At 41.8% G+C, this 19,908-nt stretch overlaps 1 long non-coding RNA gene across 1 annotated transcript in view; it reads left to right on the forward strand.

The window, feature by feature from the left end:
* Positions 1-18,501, forward strand: part of LOC122561317 — a 117,238-nt gene extending 98,737 nt beyond the window's left edge. Inside the window, exon 3 of the long non-coding RNA XR_006314988.1 lies at positions 17,280-18,501. This is a non-coding gene — a long non-coding RNA (uncharacterized LOC122561317). The remainder of the gene's footprint in view (positions 1-17,279) is intronic.
* The last annotated feature ends 1,407 nt before the right edge of the window (positions 18,502-19,908 follow it).

Raw genomic sequence — 19,908 nt, forward strand, 5'->3', positions numbered from 1 at the left:
TGCATTTGTTGCTCATCCCTAATTGCCCTGGAGAAATGGTGGTAAACCTCCTTTTTGAATAGCTGGAGTCCATGTGATGAAGAAAAACCAACAATGCTGTTATAAAGGGGGTTCCTGAATTTTTACCCAGTGACAGTTCCAAGAAAGGATAGTATGTCATTTGTAAGTGAATTTGCAGTTGGTGGTGTTCCCATGCAGATGATATCTGAGAGTTTGTGGGTTTGGAAAGGGCTATCAAAGGAGTCTGTGTGAATTGCTGTCATGCATCTTAGAGATGGTATACACTGCTGCCATTGTGAGTCAGTAGTGGAGGGTGTGAATTTTTAAGCTAAAAATTAGATGAAAACAATATAATCTATGCCTTATTTTTCTGATTCTTTATTGTTACTTAAAATGTTATGACTGAATATTCATGGCTAGACATTGACAGAGCTACCAGGAGGCAAGGTGACAATTACCAGGTGCTGCCTGCAATGCTGGCTGCCTTAGGCACACTTGAGGACTAAAGAAGGGCATGTGCTGGTGGATCTTTTGTGTATGCCTGAAATTTGATCTAGCACGTCACATCAAACAGACCAATTGATGAATGTAACACAAAGGTCGGAGAGTTTGCTTATGAATTTGTATATTACTCACCAAAGATTACTAATGTCAATGCCAGATGGGCCTAAACGACAGCTTTAAGGGTTAATAGATAACCATTAGATATATCACTACTGATAAAAAATGAGATAACATCACATGGAGCTGGGACCTGAGGGAAGAAGTTTCTAATATGATGGATGCACTAGGATGGTTTCCAGCACTCACCTATCAAAAGCATCCAGAACTCTGTCATGTTATTTTATATATGGTGGTAATAGTCTGTGAACCAAATATTGATGATCTTAGCCTTAGATAAAGAAAGGAAATTAAAAAACCATTGATCCAACTGAGCACACTTGAGAAAACGTCACAACATAATTGAAACCACTAATTGTTGCTGGGTCTCATGCCATCTGACAAGAAGTGACCAGAGTGGTGTAGAAAGCCTGACCCCTTTCTTAGCCAAAGCATGATACCACTACATAGGGTTTTGACCAAACCATGCTCTGGATCAATTAGCCTTATCACTTCAATCAATGTCACCCTACCTCTGGCAGTGGAGAAGCCAGAGGGTCAATTCGGTGTGCTGCTGTATGCAATCTGCAGTACGGTCATACTACTTGGATTAAGAAGCGGATTGAAGCAGAAACCACCACATTTGAAAAAGTAATTAAAGACTTGGATTTTTTTTTAGTTTGTGACACAACCCTATAGTAGACCAGACAAAGTTCAAATAGCACAGCCAGAAGCCCGGGGAGAATACTGACTCTGTTATAAATAATGCATTTATCTCACTGATATTTGCCAATTTTGAACATTGAGAGATATGATCAGAGAGATGCCTCACAAAAGGGCAGTCCGAAGTAGTGCTTACTTTAGTCAAATTAGTCCAGTTTGTCAGACAAGCTGAACTTTGCAAGTAAAATAAGTTGTTTCTCTGAGGAGACAGGGAGACATCCTGGGCAGGGATACTGATCCAGACTCAGTCCAGTTCGTCAGTCAGAATAACCCAGGAATCCCTTTGGTACTCGTTTGAGCAAATATTGATCAATGAGCAATGAGGAGAGAAAAACAGTGGTGAGAAGATACAGCTGCCACCATTTTGGTTGGAAAACATATCACTGCTGCCAAACCTATGTAGCCATTAATATTAAGTACCATACATTTGCCATCAGAAGGACCATTTGAGGATAGTTTGCTGATGCAGCAGAAGCTTCCTATTTGTAGAACAGAACCAGGCTACTCTAATCTGAAACTGTCCAAGAGATAGATGAAGAATAGATGTATCCTTAGGAGAAGCAGTAATCCTAAAAGGGGTTCTGGTATGCAAATATCATGGTTAATAGCAGGAATGCAAATATACTGAACACAGGTTCAGGAGTGTGTGTTTTTCCTGAGACCACCTCAAGTGATGCTTGAATTTCTCCAAATATTTTCTATTCAATGTCATTTCACCAAGGGTATAAGTGCAGATGCACAGTCCATTTTGAAGTAATGAGAAAGAGAATACCAATACTCTACACATTATTTCTCATCAGCATTGTTCTTTATTAAATAGAAGCTTATGTGATGTGAATTTTCTTTATTCCCCAGTGTTATTTTCATTCTGTGTGAAGTGGTTGTACTAACTCATACTCTGTAAGAAAACTAATATGCACAATGTAAGGTAGCTGCACTGACTCATATAGCGTGAGGCCACTTAACTACTTCGTACAATAGGCTGTATTTAATGGAGATGAAAGGGCTCTTGCCTGCCAGCTAAAGAACTGAGAGACTGACGTCACCTCTTTTCGGGAAGGCCTGCTGCATTATGTCAGTCAGGCACTTAACTCAGCAGCAGCAGCAGACCATTCCTGACATTTAGTGTCCTGGTTGTGGGCCAGAGAGCCCAGCTGCCACAAGCTACCAGCCAAATCTGAAGCTGCCAGTTCTTCTTTGTGTGGCAGCATCTTCATGGAGGTGGTAGTTGCTGCTGTTACTACATTCATTTGAGGTCTCATACTAGATATAGACTCAGGTACAGTTACGTGATGGAGGGAACGATGTCTCGGGGGAGGGGTTCAGCAATGGTGGGGAGTGATGGTTTGCAGTTGGTCCTCTTTTCCAAATCTCTTGATCAGACATTGAATGCCTTTGAACAAAAGAATCCTCTCTCCCCTTCCCCACAACATGACTCCACAAACAATCCCTACAGGTTTTGCTTTTCATATAGCTAGTACCCTATGTGCTAGTGGGGGAATATCTGCATTAGTGGGTGGAAAGCCTTAAGCCACAGAATTAAATGTAGTGGTGTGTGGGCAGTAGGGTGTCCACCAGCCACCCTCCCATGACATTAATGTCACTTTGCCACTAAATGCACCACAGGGCTCACGTGAGAGGATGTGAAATTCCAGTCAGAGAGAGGGAGAGATGCAAAGTGAAAAGTCTCAACTAAGAGCATAGTTAAAGTTGAAATTAGGTAATGTGTGATGTTGATTCAGCTCTCTCCTACATATATATCCTTAACATTGTTACATCTTGTGGATCATTTAGTAACGAAGATAGATGGATGATGTAGATAAAAATGTGTTGCAAAATAGAGATGAGCGAAAGATCCTTCTTGACTAATAGAATAGCTACCAAATAATGTAGATGAAAATTTTAAAAACTAAGCTTGTCTCCTTTTCTGCAGTTTCAAGATCTGTATTATACCTGCAAGTCATTCATATATGCATTAATTTAACTGAGACTCTACTGCCTGATTACCGTGTTAAACCAAAAGTCCCATCTTGTTAGTCTGAGAACAGGTTGGAAGCATCTGCTGCACAGTCAAGTGGGGGCATGGAGGGAGAGAGAACTGGGAAGATTGAGGAAAGAAGTAATTTGCATTGAGCCATCTGCTTGTAGGTTTGAGAAAAAAATTAATTTGATGCCACTGTTGACTTTCCTGCCTGCCATGGCTAATGTGGTTTCCAGTCTCTCATATACATTTAAAAGAGTTGCAATCACATTGCAGTTAAATAGTAACACAGAATATTAAATTCAGTGTACAGTTCACATTTCTGATATTCATTGCCATTGTACAGCATTGGTGCACTGTCTGAATGAATGTTTTTGGCTCATTGTCTGTTGAAGCTTCATCCATGCTGCTTTCTTGGCAATTTTGTTTTGCTTATGTCTTGCACTGTTAGGTTAAGGTGAAGAAGCAGGTTCCAACTCTGCCTCAGTTGAAATGAGCTTAAAAATGTGTTGCTGGAAAAGCGCAGCAGGTCAGGCAGCATCAAAGGAACAGGAGAATCGACGTTTCGGGCATAAGCCCTTCTTCAGGAACCTGAAGCAGGGCTTATGCCCAAAACATCGATTCTCCTGTTCCTTTGATGCTGCCTGACCTGCTGCGCTTTTCCAGCAACACATTTTTAAGCTCTGATCTCCAGCATCTGCAGTCCTCACTTTCTCTCAGTTGAAATGAACCTATACTAATAGTACAATTCTGAAAGACACACTAACAGCTGGCAAACTGAGTACACTGATTCCCATGCATTATTATATCTGCCATTATTTGTGTAGTGAGTTATTTAGGAATTAAGTTTTATTGTCACATGCATTCAAGTAAAGGGATACAGGAGTTCAGTGAAAAATGTATGAAGTCACTAATCCTAGTGCCATTTTGGGCACAAGGTATGTTGGTACAAAATCTTAGGTACCAGTAGAAAAATAAAGAAATAAATTAAAAGTACATTACAGTTCTTCTCAGTAAAAAGTAGTAAATAGAGAAGCAAAGTTAAGTTCAGAATTACAGTCCTTCTTTAGCCATGAGATTTTCCCATGGAGGCCTGCACTTCCCACAAGGGCTTGATCTCTCCTCCACACTGGCCTCAGTCTCTCTCCTGCACTGGAAGGTCCCCACAACAACCAACATCTGGGCTCACCAACTGTCTCTGTATTTGCAGCACACTGTGGCAGTTTGCCAACACAGTTGCTGTTTTCTTGAGTAGGAGCATTCCTTTGTGGTTTGCTGGACGTCGACCTCTCCTCCCTAGTTTTTTTGGTAGCTGATTTGCTCTGTAGTTTCCCATTTTGTATTTGGTCCTGTGACATTTCACTGTCACATCTCACAATAAGTGTTGTCATAGCACATCAGTGATATTACTTATAGTGAACAATAGACATCTTAATGGGTAATTTTTGCTGATATACAAGCCAGACTAAAATTTGGTAAGATGTAACGACTCTATGAGCCACATACACTTGTTTAATGTTGAGTTTCCGAGTCTCATCAAAGTGGTGTTATTGACCTTTATACAAGTAACATTTTGGAGAGGTTCAAATTCACCCTTTCCCATTGCCTCACTATCACAAATTTTCCAGATTAGAGACTGCTCCCTCCAACCTCACTGCCAAACCTGGGAGACTGAAGTATTTTTAGTGTTATAAATTTAAAACAATAACTTCCGCAGAGACAGACATTAATTAACTAAGTTAACAAAAGTTTGAAAGCAAAAGCCATATATTCAAATTTATAGATTTTCATTCACTATTTTCACAGAATACTTAACAGCTGAATAAACACTAATTGTGCATTAAAATCCATAAAAAGCACCCCCACCCCTCCTGTTGTCAAAGCTAAATAACTCACCATAATCTGTTTCTTGGATTGTATCATGATATGGAGTATCAGTATCATCTACATCAGCAAAATCACTCCACAGATAATCTTCTGTGCCATCAAATTCATTGGATAGTCTACTACCTAAATGATTTTGGAACAAGCTTAAATCAGATTTTATACGAAGTCTCTAAAACTCATTCACACAAACATATTACCATTGGAGTCCATATGCTGCCTCTCTTGGTGAATATCTCATCTCTTTTGATAACCTAGTTATTCCAATTTCTACTCACACTATCCTTGAAGGCATTATTTAGTGAAGCATCTAATAGTTGTATAGTTAAAAAAAACTGTGAATCACTGCATTATCACTGGATTTTGATCAAATTTCAGCAACAACCTTGCCACGGTGTGTTCTGAACATGTTCCAGATAAGAAGACAATTTTCTATACACAATTCTTCTGATCGGAAACTCCAAACTTTCCTCAGCCGTATGTCCAAGCCACCTTCATCCTTTATTGTCAATGTGGACAATTAATTCTTTTGGAAATTTCTGTCTTTGGAGTGTTTTTCTCTCTTGGTGTGTACTCAATTAAACTTAGAAGGATGAGGGGACATCTCATCAAAACATACAAAATATTGAGAGGCCTGGATGGAGTGGACATGAAGAAGATGTTTCCACTAGTAGTACAGACTCATAAAGGGGTGACCTTATAAAACTGAAATGAGGGGAAATTTCTTCAGCCAGATGGTAGTTAATCTGTGGAACTCATTGCTAAGTAAGACTGTGAATGTCAAGTCATTGAGTGCAGTTAAGGCAGATATAGGTTCTTGATTAGTCAGGTTATCAAAGGTTATGGGGAGAAGGCAAGAGAATGGGGTTGAGAAACAAATCAGCCATAATCTATTGGCAGAGCAGACGAAATGGCTGATTGACCTAATTCTGTTGTTATATTGTCTTTGCATCCTCTTTAGTCACAGGAGAGGTCCCAGAGGACTGGAGAATAGCTAATATTGTTCCTGTGATAGAATGGGATCTCCAGTGAACTTGTCAGATGAATACAGAATGGGCTTGCTCATAGAAGACATAGAGCAGTGGTGGAAGGCTGACTTTCTGACTAAAGGTTTTTGAGGTCAGAAGTTGCATGAACCAGGTTATATTCCAACAGGTTTGTTTGGAATCACAAGCTTTCAGAGCACTGCTCCTTCGTCAGATGTCGTGTGATTTCTGGCCTTGTCCACCCTAGTCTGGCACTGGCACCTCCACATGGAGGTTTGTGACCAGTAGTGTTCCACAGTGATCAGTGCTGAGCCCACAGTTTTTTTTTATATGTTTGTGTGGAGAATGTAGGTGATCTGGTTAGGAAGTTGTGGATGACATAAAGGTCGGGGTAGCTGTGGATAGTGAGGAGGATTGCAAGAGGATACAGCAGGATACAGGTAGGCTAAAGACTTGGGTGGAGAAATGGCAGATGGAGTTTAATCTGGACAAATGTGAATTATGCATTTTGGAAGATCTACTGCACGAGGGAAGTATCCAGTAAATGGCAGAACACTTAGAAGCATTAACGTACAGAGGGATTTAGGTGTTCAGGTCAACAGTACCCTGAAAGTGGCAACACAAGTGGATAAGCTAGTGAAGAAGGCAGGCTTTCCTTCATTGATCCGTGCATGTATAAAAATTGGCAAATCATGTTGCAGCTATATAGAACTTTAGTTAGGTCACATTGAGAATATTACGTACAGTTCTGGTCACCACACCACAACAAGCTTGTGGAAGCTTTGGAGAAGGTTCAGAAAAGGTTTACCAGGATAAAAAACCGAAAGAACTGCGAATGCTGGAAATCTGAAACAAAAACAGAAATTACTGGAAAATCTCACCAGGTCTGGCAGTATCTGTGGAGAAAAATTAGAGTTAACATTTTAGGACCAGTGACTATTCTGGTTTACCAAGATGTTGCCTGGTTTGGAGGGTATTAGCTATGTGGAGAGATTGGACAAAGTTTGTTTGTTTTCACTTGAACGTCAAAGGATAAGGGCTAAGAGCAGCAAGGAGGGGACATGAAAGGTCCTTAGTCGGTAGGATTAGGGAAAACCCTAAGGCTTTCTATAGGTATGTTAGGAATAAAAGAATGACTAGGGTAGGAATAGGTCCAGTCAAGGATAGTAGTGGGAAGTTGCGTGTGGAGGCGGAAGAGATTGGGGAGACACTGAATGAATACTTTTTTTCAGTATTTACTCAGGAACAGGGCATTGTCGTCGATGTGAATACTGAGTCACAAATAAGTAGAATGGATGGCTTTGAGGTATGTAGAGAAGAGGTGTTGGAAATCCTGGAAAAGGTGAAAATAGATAAGTCCCCTGGGCCTGATGGCATTTATCCTAGGATTCTCTGGGAAGCAAGGGAGGAGATTGCAGAGCCATTGGCCTTGATTTTTATGTCCTCTTTGTCTACAGGAGTAGTCCCAGAAGACTGGAGGATAGCAAATGTGGTTCCCTTGTTCAAAAAGGGGAGTAGGGATAGCCCTAGTAACTATAGGCCGGTGAGTCTCACTTCTGTTGTGAGCAAAGTCTTAGAGAGAATTGTAAGGGATAGGATTTATGCACATCTGGATAGGAATAATGTGATCAAGGATAGTCAGCATGGTTTTGTGAAGGGCAAGTCGTGCCTCACAAACCTTATTGAATTCTTTGAAAAGGTGACGAAGGAGGTTGATGAGGGGAAAGCGGTAGATGTGGTATACATGGATTTTAGTAAGGCGTTTGATAAGGTTCCCCATGGTAGGCTACTGCAGAAAATACGGAGATATGGCATAGAGGGTGAGTTGGAGGTTTGGATTAGGAATTGGCTGGATGGAAGAAGACAGAGGGTAGTAGTTGATGGCAAAGTTTCTTCATGGAGTGCCGTCACTAGCGGTGTTCCGCAAGGATCTGTTTTGGGACCATTGCTGTTTGTCATTTTTATAAATGACCTGGAAGAGGGGTTAGAAGGTTGGGTAAGCAAGTTTGCGGATGATACGAAAGTCGGAGGAGTTGCTGACAGTGAGGAAGGATGTGGCAGGTTACAGCAGGATATAGAGAAGCTGCAGAGCTGGGCAGAAAGGTGGCAAATGGAATTCAACGTAGCTAAATGATGCAGTTGTATAAGACTCTGGTGCGGCCGCATCTGGAATATTGTGTGCAGTTTTGGTTGCCATACTATAGGAAGGATGTGGAGGCACTGGAACGGGTGCAGAGGAGGTTTACCAGGATGTTGCCTGGTATGGAAGGAAGATCGTATGAGGAAAGACTGAGACACTTGGGGCTGTTTTCATTAGAGAAAAGAAGGTTTAGGGGTGACTTGATTGAGGTGTACAAGATGATTAGGGGTTTAGATAGGGTCGACAGTGAGAATCTTTTTCCACGTATGGAGTCAGCTATTACGAGGGGGCATAGCTTTAAATTAAGGGGGGGTAGATATAGGACTGAAGTTAGGGGTAGGTTCTTCACTCAGCGAGTCGTAAGTTCATGGAATGCCCTGCCAGCAGCAGTGGTGGACTCTCCCTCTTTATGGGCATTTAAGCGGGCATTGGATAGGTATATGGAGGATAGTGGGTTAGTATAGGTTAGGTGGGCTTGGATCGGCGCAACATCGAGGGCCAAAGGGCCTGTACTGCGCTGTATTCTTCTATGTTCTATGTTCTAAGGGGTGTCATTTAGAGTCATAGAATCATACAGCACAGAAACAGACCTTTTAGTTCAAGCCTACCATAATACCAAAGTGAACTGGTTCCACCTGCCTGCGCCTGACCCATATCCCTCCAAACATTTCTTATTCATGTACTTATCTAAAAGTCTTTTAAATGTTGTAACTGTAGCCACATCCACCATTTCCTCTGGAAGTTCATTCCACACACTAACCACTCTGTGTGTAAAAGAAGTTGCGCCTCGTGTCTTTTTCAAATCTTTCTCCTCTCACTTTAAAAAGTTGCCCCCTAATCTTGAAATCCCCCACTCTAGGGAAAAGACACCTGCCAGTCAACTTATCAATACCCCTCATTATTTTATAAACCTCTACAAGGTCACCCCTCAACCTCCTACCCTCCAGTGAAAAATGTATTTACTTACATTGAACACCATCTGCCACAGTTTTGCTCTTTCAACGGATCTGTCAATACCCATTTGTAATTTTATGTCATTATCTACACTGTTTACAAAGTCACCTAACTTTGTATCATCAGCAAATTTGGATAGATAACTTTCTTATAAATAAATAATGAATAACTGAAGCTCTAACACAGATCATTATAGACACCACCAGACTTATTCTGCCAATTTGAGCACCAATCCATCATCCCTACTTTCTGCCACCTGCCATTCAACTAATTTCCCAGTCATGTGAGTAATTTGTTGTCAATTCCATGGGCTTCCAGCTTAGTTGTGACCTGATAGAAGTTTACAAAATTATAAAACACACGGATAGAATTAATATTGGAGTCCTTTTTTCATGGTAGAAATGTCAAGTACTAGGGGACATAGCTTTAAGGTAAAAGGGGAATGTTTAAAAGGAGATGTGAGAGGCAGGTTCTTTACACAGTAAGTGCCTGGAATGTGCTATCAGAGGCAGGCACTGAGGAAGCAAATGTGGCTGTAGTAGCGAGTCTGTGAGCAGATGGTAACAGCTGACACAATAGCAATGTTTAAGAGGCATCTTGACAGATACAAGAATGGGTAGGGAATAGAGGGATATAGACTGTGTAGAGGCAAAAGATTTTTAGTTTAGAAAGGTGTCATGTTCCGAAGGGTCTGTTCCTGTGCTGTACTGCTCTTTGTTATATCTTATGGCCTTATGGTCTAATATCACCATTAGCTTAAACTTTATTTGTTAGGCTTGCACCACAACACATGCTATCTCTCCAACTTTTCTTACCATTTGACTTGCTGGCAAAATTCCTGGGAGTCACATCATTTTCTCAGTATCGGTCAATTCATTAATTTGTTAATGCTTGATTATCAATGCCCGAAATGCAACAAACCTGTCATCAAGTTCTGCTGAGAGATTGGAAATCTTGTTCTCCTGTCATGGCACAACATTACTTTTCTTCGTAAATCTGGTGTGCCATCCAGGGCTGGCTTTAAAATCTGCAATCCCTAAACTTTCTTGTTTTGGGATAAAAATTCAGACAAATCGTGAGGGGAATGTCCATTCTGGTGACTTTCATTGGCATATTTATCAACATTACTTTCCATAAGATTATAAGATGTAGGAGCAGAAGTTGGCCATTTGACCCATCTATTTTGATAGTCCAATTTTCTGCCTTATCTTCACTACTCTTGATTACCTTATTGATTAAAACTTTGTCTATCTCAGTCTTGATTATAGTTAAAACCGTAACCTCAACAATAACATTTTCCACAGGTTCCCCACACTCAGAGAAAGAAATTCCTCCTCATCTCTGTCTTAAATAGGCAACTCCTTACTCTGAGATTACGTCCTCTGATCCTGCTTGTTCTTACAAGGAGAACAACCTCTTTGCATCTACCCTGTCAAGCCCTCTCAATAAAGGTCTCCTTTCATCAAGTCCGATGAGTACAAACCCAATCTACTCAATCTTTCCTCATAAGAAAATCCCTCCATACCCAAGATCGGCCTAGTGAAACTTCTTGGACAGCCTCCAATGCTGCCAGTATATCTTCCCTGAGATAAGGTGCCAAAAACTGTTCACAGTATTCCAGTCATGATCTGACTAGTATATTGTATAGCTTTAGCAAACTCTGCCTATCTTTATACTCCATTCCTTCTGAAATAAAAGCCAATGCTCCATTTGCCTTCCCTATTATCAGAGGCATGACCTTCTTTGTCAGAGTGCTGCATACCCCACTGTATAGAGGAGTGTATGCCGCACTCATCTGCAGGATGGGCTAATCCTTCTGCAGACTCTTTGTATCATCATCATCACTTGCCTTATCACCTATTTTTGAGTCATCCACAAACTTGATGATATTTACTTCCACTCGGGCCACATGCAGAGCTTTCCTCCATTTATGCATTTATGCTTAGGCATCTTTTAAGCTGTGCAGAGAGCATTTACCAATCTCTAATGTTCTTCACCAATACCTTGAATTCCCTAGTTATTGCACAACTACTTGTTCTGTAATCCCAGCAATATTAAGTTTGGGATGGGTATGTACTGTTCCTCCTTCTTCCACAGCACTAAAATACAGGGTGAGATTGATATAGAATGCAATGCTCATCATTGAAGTTATATCACGTGCTGCATGCGGAGATACCAAGGGTTTTATTGTAAGTGTTTTTAGCTAAGTATCAGTTTCATTAAGATTTATGGAAGTTTTCTCTGTACGAGGCCAAAAGCAATCAAACACCTCTCAATTGTCACTCTCTGGAGATGCATGTTGCATAGAAGTTCAATGTTGTACTGACCTTCACAGACACCAGGAGAGGATGCCCTCTCCAAACTCCCAATTCCAAGCATTTGACATAGTTCAATCAGTATCCCAATGCATCATCGACACTGCACCTTGCTCATCCCCAGGAAATGGATGTGTGGGCAAGAATTACTGGTTCTCCTTTGTACCCAAGGCATCTTTTAAGCCCTATAGTTGTGACTTCTCCTTGAGCAGGGTGCTCCTTTGCCTTCACAATGGCCTCATGTTGCTTCTGGTCATCAGGCTTGGTCCTCCTGGATCTGCCTTTGCCTTCTGCAGACTCTGAAGAAGGTAGTCACAGTTACAAACATTCCAGCAGCAACTCGACGCATAACTCTTGTTGGTAACGCCATTTGTCAGGGACATAAGGAGCAAAACAGGATCTTATCTCTGAGCATAATCAGTTCTGGTTCATCCTGCCAATGAGGGCGTCACACACTCCTCTATACAGTGGGATGTGCAGCACCCTGACGAAGAAGGTCATGTTTCCATTTTTCATTCAGCTTCAGCCTCAGCGTGGGCAGTAACTTGGTGAAGGTGCTATACCAGTTGAGTGACCAACCCATTCCGTTAAAAAGGGCATGCCTGTTGCGCTTTGAACTCCTTCATATCCCACAACATATCTGCCATGAATCTTCTTATTACATACGGTAGAGGCCATCATAATAAAGTAAACTTAAAGCCAATGTGGGAATTGAATCAGTGCTGTTGGTATCACTCTGTATCACAAACCAGCTGTCCAGTCAACTGAACTAACTGACCCCCCTCCCACTCTAATTTCTTTTACAGAAATTTACTTTATTCATAAAAAAGGAAATGTTTATGTACATCCACAGTTACTAAAGCAGTTCATACATATGCAGCTTTTGCGTACAGAGAAGAAAACAAAGATTGGGGTTTGACTCTCATTAGTTATTACTAATCTAAAGGCATTTCTTAATTATGCTAGGTATTAGAACTATTTACATGTTTCTGAGACATCTGGAGGGTCCAATAACTGAAGGGACCCTGTATACTTTGGCAGAAAGACCTAGAACATGACCTGTCCCCCATCACACCTTGGTAGCAGCTGCCCGAAGCATTAGTGAATCTCTTAGCATATAGTCCTCGACATTGCCAATGTGCCAGACTGCAACACTTGATCGGGGTTAGCTTTTTCAATTGGAAAATGAGCAAGTTTTGCGCAGACCAAAGAGCTTCATTTACTGAGTTGATGATCTTCCAGGCATTTGTCTCAATATGCATCCTAGGGAACAGACTATAGAGCATGGAGTCCAGTATAACAGAGGTGCTCAGGATGAACCTCAATGAAAACCACTGCATCTCTGCCCAAGACCTCCTTTGCAAAGGCACAATCCAGCAGGAGATGAGTTACAGTCTCTACCTCCTCCCGCAGCCACTTTGAAAGCAGTGTATAGTGCTGCAGATAGTCCGGACATACATGAAAGATCTCATAGTTAATGCCCTTCTCACCACCAGCCAAGTGGAGTCTTTTTGGAAAGTTCTGGCGATGAAGTATTCTGCCAAATGACTTTGACAGTCTGCTCAGGGAACCATCCGACAAGATCAATCCTCTCCTTTACCCGCAGGGTCTTGGAGATGCTACACCCTGACCACTTGCTGATGGACCTGTGGTCAGAGGTGTTTTTCTTTGTAAATTTCTCCATGAAGGACGGGACAGTCCAATTACTTGGAGCACTACTTGGCAACAAGGCCAGACCCATCCTTCACAACACCGGGGACAGGTAGAACTTCAGCACATAGTGACACTTGGTGTTTGCAAACTGAGGGACCACGCACAGCTTGACACAGCCACATGTGAGGATGGCATTCAGGATGATGATGGAGTTGTCCCAACCTTCTCATTATCCAAAGCATTGTAGATACTGTCCCTGTGGACACTGTCCACCTTCAATTTTCAATTGAAATATAAGATGGCTCAGGTGACTGAAGTGATGCAATTTTAGGGAATAGGCTAGATTTGCACCACATACAACAGGAGAGAGAGTGCTTTACATCTGATGACCAGGTTTTTACCCACAATGGAGAGGGAGTGATTCTCCCATCTGCCTAGTTTTTGTCTCACCTTGGTGATATGCTCCTCCCAGATTTTGGCACATCCCCAGCCCCTCCAAACCAAATACCCAGCATCTTCAGGTAATCTGTCCTGACAGTGAAGGAGATAAAGGATCAGTTGGTCCGGTTCCCAGAAGACATGGCCTCGCTCTTGCCTCTTTTACCTTGGTACTTGAGGCTAGTTTCGAATTGGTTGCAGATGCCCATGAATCTGTGCACTGACAGAGGATCTGAGCAGAAATGGCAAGTTCCTCTATGTATAGGGAGGCTTTGACCTGCAGTCAGCCCTCTCAAGCTCACATCTTTCCTGATGGACTTAGCAAAGGGCTCCATACATCACACAAACAAGGCAGGAGAGAGACGACAGCCCTGCCTGACTCTGGATCTGAATAGAAAGCTTTCTGATTCAGTTGATTGAATCTGCACTACTGACATTGATGTACAGCAGTCAGATCGAATTGCAGATACCCTCCCCAAAGCCCATTTTGGAGAGTACATCTCTCATGTAGGTGTGTGGGATCCTGTTAAAAGCCCTTTCCTGGTCCAGGCTGAGAAGGCAAGTGTCCACCCTCCTGTCCTGCACGTAAGCGATCGTATCCCTGAGGAGCCGAGGATCTTAGACAGCAGCCTGCCGAGTACAGCACAGGTTTGATTGGGGTGAAACCCATCCCAGAGCAGTCCTGACCTGGTTGGTGATAACCTTAGACAGGATTTTGTAATCAACATCCAACAGTGAAATTGGTCACCAATTCTTAATTTCCATCCCTCTCCCCCTTCCGCTTGTAAATGAGGATGACGATACTTTTCCTCATGGATTTGCAGATGGTACCTGCCAAAAGCATACTGTTGTACACTCCAGCAGGTCCTGGCTGATCAAGTCCCACAGAACAGAATACAACTCAGCTGCTAAACTCTCGCTTCTGGTAGTTTTATTTTTTTCAAAGGACTTGAGGGCCTTGGTCAACTTGTCCAGAGATAACGGCTGGTCCACTCTCTCCTGCACCCTGTTGTCTAAGATCTCCATGATAGCGGACAGGAATGACTGGGAGGCCATGATGTCAGTGGGCTTTGTATCATAAAATCTGGCATTAAAGGATTTGCTAATCCTCAGGATGTCAAACTGAAATGATGTTACCGAACCATCTTCTTGCTTCAGGCTGCTGATCACAGAGCTCTCTCTGTGCACCTTTTTGAAGAAGAAATATGAGTATGTCTTATTCTGCTCCATGGAGCAGATTCTGGACCAGAAGATTATTTTGGAGACCTCTGAGGTAAAGAGTGAGACTCGCTGGCTCTTCACCTTCTGGAGATCCTCCATGACTTTGACCCCCATCGACTGCAGCAGGTGTAAGTTCTGTATGCTTTTCTGGAGATTGTACAGTTTTCCCCACCTCTGTCTCACTTTCTGAACACCTTTGCAGATAAAAAGACTTCTTGATGTTTCTTTTGACTATTTCCCATTAGTCTGCTGGAAACTCAAAGAAGGGTTTCATGGTTCTCCCAACTGTGTAATTCTTTTTGAGTTCTTCAATATTTTCTGGGCTCAATGGTTTCACATTCAGCTTCCACATTCCCTTGCCCGACCACTGGTCATCCTGTAGGTGACAGTCAGCCAGCAGGAGGTGGTGGTCAAAGAAGAGCACTTGCTTGACATCAGTGGTTCTGACTGAGAACGCTTGGGACACAAGCAGGAAATCTATCCTTGAGCAGATAGATCTGTATGGTCGCGACCAAGTGTATCTATGCTATACTCTGTCTGCAAGGGTGCTGAAGACATCGTGCAACATGGTGTCTTTAACCATTTCCATCAGGAATCCAGAAGTGGTGCCCAATATGCTGGGCATCCCTCCGGATCGTCCATCCACATCGATGATGCAGTTGAAGTGTCTGGTCAGAATGACCAGCCTGAATGTTGCCAATAGCAGTGGTAGTCTCAGTCACCTCAGAGATGGTGAAGTTGCCTCCCTGCAACAGAATACACAGGTTGGTGGAACGTGAATCATTTCCCCCTTTCCAAATTGAAAGCCTATGGGCCAACAAGCTTGTCTATTTCCTGTAATTGCTAAAGTGTGGTATCCTGCACTCCTGCCCATGCATGCGTAGTGGATGATGGAGCATTTGCTTCCACCTCCAACATTCCCTTTGCAGGTGTCACAAGTTTTGGGTCACATTCATCTCTTTTTAGGTCATTGGTATCACAATGACACAGAAGTTAGTGACAATGTTCAATTTGCAAGGACCAATGGCATGATTCAAATTGCTTCTGATGAACGCTTGAACCCCAGGCATATACTTCATATGTTTGCTCCTACAATGTCCTAACATCCAACAGACATGGATCCCATCAAGGTTTTGCCCATCTCACACTGATTCTGTCCTCTTCAGGCTTTGTCCCAGCCACGCCAAATGACCAGGAAGTTTTACCTTATTCACTCAGCCACCAATCATGCACCCACCCACCCCTTTAACCACACATCTATTCATTTACCTACCTACTCACTCACTCCACTGAAAACCTTCAAACACCAACTTGAATAGTGCAGTTGATATTGTATTGTGTCCTCTTTGCTGGATTTGACAGTTCTTTGTAAATGTCTACATGGATGTTGGGGACAGCTGGGACAGGAATTCCCTGTTTGATGGATTCCAGTAAGGTGAGGTGTAGTGATCTTTGTAATTAACAGCAATTGACCCCACTCGCTCCATATTAGAAGATTTCGCCCAAAACGTCTGTAACGAGGGGAATGCTATGATACATGAGCATGCTTACGATATCTTAATGCACTCACTTAATATAATTCCATTTCTGCTTTTCTTTGCATTGTAATTTTATAACTTTTTTCAGATAGTTATTAACCTCAAATAATATGCAAATGTTGTTTTTAAAGACTATCCATGCTACATCTGTATTATTTTCCATAACATCTTATGATAAAAATCTACTGCTGAATGAAGCAGTGAAGTGCCCTCTATTAGTTGGTCATTGACAGCATTTCCAGTATCTTGTTTCTGAAGTGGTATATGTGCTTCAAATCTGTAGCATTGCAACTGCCTCCTGAAAGGGTTTATTGTGGATATACAATTCAAAAGGCTATCGTGACCAATGAGACTGTAAACAAGTGATACTGGAGGATGGGAGTTGGTACAGGGTATGTCAATGATTGTTTTACCACTCAAGTTTAGATTTTGTTGTCACTTGGTACTCTAGTGCAGAAGTACAGGAGTATAGTGAAAAGTGTCTAATGTCGCCACACATGGTGCCATCTTAGGTACAAAGGTATCCAGGTACAAAAAAACTCAGGTACAAAGTACTGCACAAAGTTGTAAAAGAAACATAGTTAAAAAGTTAAACATTACAAACTTTCATAGAATAAGTAGAAAAATAAAGAAGTAGATAATAGTTAACATTACAACTTTAATGTTAACTATTAACTAATAGAAACTAGAAAAATAAAAGAATAAAGTTAAAAAGTAATTGATGAATGCTTGCTGGGGCCTCAATCTCCTCTACTTAGCTCGTTCTCCAGGAGACCTTAGCTGTCTGTTTTTGTTGTTGCCACACATACCGCAGGCATCTCTCACCATTTGTTCTCCCTGTGTCAGGCTGCAAGTCGCTGAGAGACTGCCATGGGCCACCGAAAGACTCCCACACTGGGCCAGGAGGCTGCCAAGCCAGGATGAGTGGATGCCTCGCTGGGTCTATGCTGAGGCTGGGAGAAGAAAGAAAAAAAGAAACACAAAGAGAGAAAAAAAAGAAAAAAATGAGAAAGGAACAGAAAGAGCAGATGAGCTCTGGCTGAAGCATCCTACCTCTGCAGCCATCTTGAATGTGGACAAGTTGCATGGCATTTATTTTAATTCAATAACATGTGTCATATTAATAAAATTAAAACCCATCTACTTTTGGAACTGGATTAAAGTTTTTTCTCATTTTGAAATCAGCTATGAAACCAATATTTTGCTCATGGATGTTATGTGCTGACCTGATTCCAGATAAGAGTGTTTCAAGGTCATTTGTGATGTTCTGGAACTGGCTGATTCTGTTTTCTTTTACAGAATTAATTCTGAGAACTCAGGGTCCCTTTTAATGGACAATTTAAATAACAGTGAGGCTAATGGCACTCACCACCTGACAACAGCTTCAGGTACTAATACAAAAGCAAATACCTGCAGATATTGGAAATCTGAAATAAAACAGAAAAAAAGCAAAAGGCACTCAGCAGGTAGAGAAACTGACAATATTTTGGGTTAATGACCTTTCCTTCCTTCAACTTCTCAGTTTCCATTTCTGAGGATGGCTGATCAACAAGAAGTAATTATATACCCATTGCCATTTAGACTGTTTTTCCATACTCTTTTTAATAAACTCATCATTTATGGTACGCATTGCTGGATAAGCAATGGCTCATGTGGGGCGGGGCAACTAGTGGGATGGAGGCTCAAGCGGAGAAGGGATAGCCAACGGGCTGGAGGCTTGCACGGAGTGGGATCGACCACGGCTGGAGACCCAAGTCATGTGGGGACAGCCAGTGGGCTGAACACTCGAGCAGAGTGGGGATGGCCAGTGAGCCTGGAGGCCCGAGCGAACTGGATGGTTGTTGGACTGGGGACTGGTGCAGATGGCTTGGAAGCCCAGGCAGATCATGTGTGGAAGCACCCTGTGCTGATCTACTGAAAGATTGTAATGCTCATCTTTTTAACTTTAACCTTATTTTTCTAACTTATGCTATGAATAACTATAAAGTAATATAACTTTTTTCCTTTATTTCTGTATTTTGTATCTAAGATCTGTACCTCGGTACTTTGTACTATGATGATACCTATATGGGGCGACATTATAAACTTTTCACTGTACTCCTGTACTTCCATACTTGAGTACGTGTGACAATAAAGGATATTCTAATTCTAATAAGCTAGTGAGACTTACTTTTGAGAAGGTGTGGGTGAGATGTCTTTTTATTGGGAAAGGAGCTTCAGGATTGACCCAGCAATAGTGAAGGAATGACAATATGGTTGCAGGTCAGGTTGGAAGGGAAGTTACACATGATGGTACTTCCTGCCTTTTCTTCCCTTGTCCTCCTAGGTAGAAGTAGTCATGGTTTTGGAATGTGCTGTTAAGGGAATCTTAATAGCTGTTGCAATACAACTTGTAGATGATATACACTACTGCCTTTGAGTTTTGGTGAAGGAGAGAGTAAATATTGAAGGTGACAGATCGAGAATTAATCAAATAAGTTGCTTTAACCTGGATGGTGTCAACTTCTTGAATATTATTGGAACTGCGTTCGTCCAGGTAAGTGGAGAATAATCCATCACAGTCCTGACTTGTCCTTCGTAGATGGAGGAGAGCCTTTGCGAAGTCAGGAGATAAATTACACACTGCAGAATTCCTTGCTCTGGCCTGCTCTTGCAGCTGCAGTATTTATACTATTGGTCCAGTTTAGCTTTTGGTCAATTGCAGCCCCTAGGATGTTGATAGTAGTGGATGAAGTAATGGTAAGTTTCAAAGCAAGATGATTTGATAATCTCTTGCTGAAGGTGCTAATTGTCCATTGCCTCTGTTACTTGTCACATATCAGTCCAAGCCTGAATGTTGTCCAGATCTTGCTGCTTATGAAAGGAGATTATTTCAGCAACTGAGGATTTGCCAATGGCGCAGAACACAGATAATTGCACAATGGCCATCTCCCATCTCTGATTTATGATGAAGGGAAGATCACTGATGAAGTAACTAAAGGTGACTGGGCTTGCTTCCTGTCAGAACTCCAATCCATTCAGCCAGTTTCCTTACCTTCCTTGTTTTTGTTCTGTCGATGCCTACTTCTATACCAGTACTCATGATATGTTTACTTTTTACTTAACAGACAATTCCCTACAGCATGGTTGACAGGACCCTCAATTCATCATGTTTCATTTTCAACACTTCTGTTCACACTCTTTCCTCCCACAGCCATGGCCTCTATTTTCAATTTTTGGTCATGTTATTTTCATTGTGAGCCCGCAATCAAATATACCTCTCCTTCCCCTTTCATTTCAGTATTCTGAAATTAATGTTTATACTGTGACACAGTGGGCCAATGCTCCAGCACTCCCGACAATTCAACTACCTTCACATGCAAATGCAGAAAATGCACCAACTTTCCTCCCTCCTTAGTACCATATATACTCGAGTATATATGGTATCTCAGGCACCAAACACAATTTCAAGGCAAAATAATAATTTATTTGTACC

The sequence above is a fragment of the Chiloscyllium plagiosum genome, chromosome 2, assembly GCF_004010195.1.
Source record: "Chiloscyllium plagiosum isolate BGI_BamShark_2017 chromosome 2, ASM401019v2, whole genome shotgun sequence".
NCBI classification, from domain to species: Eukaryota; Metazoa; Chordata; class Chondrichthyes; order Orectolobiformes; family Hemiscylliidae; genus Chiloscyllium; species Chiloscyllium plagiosum.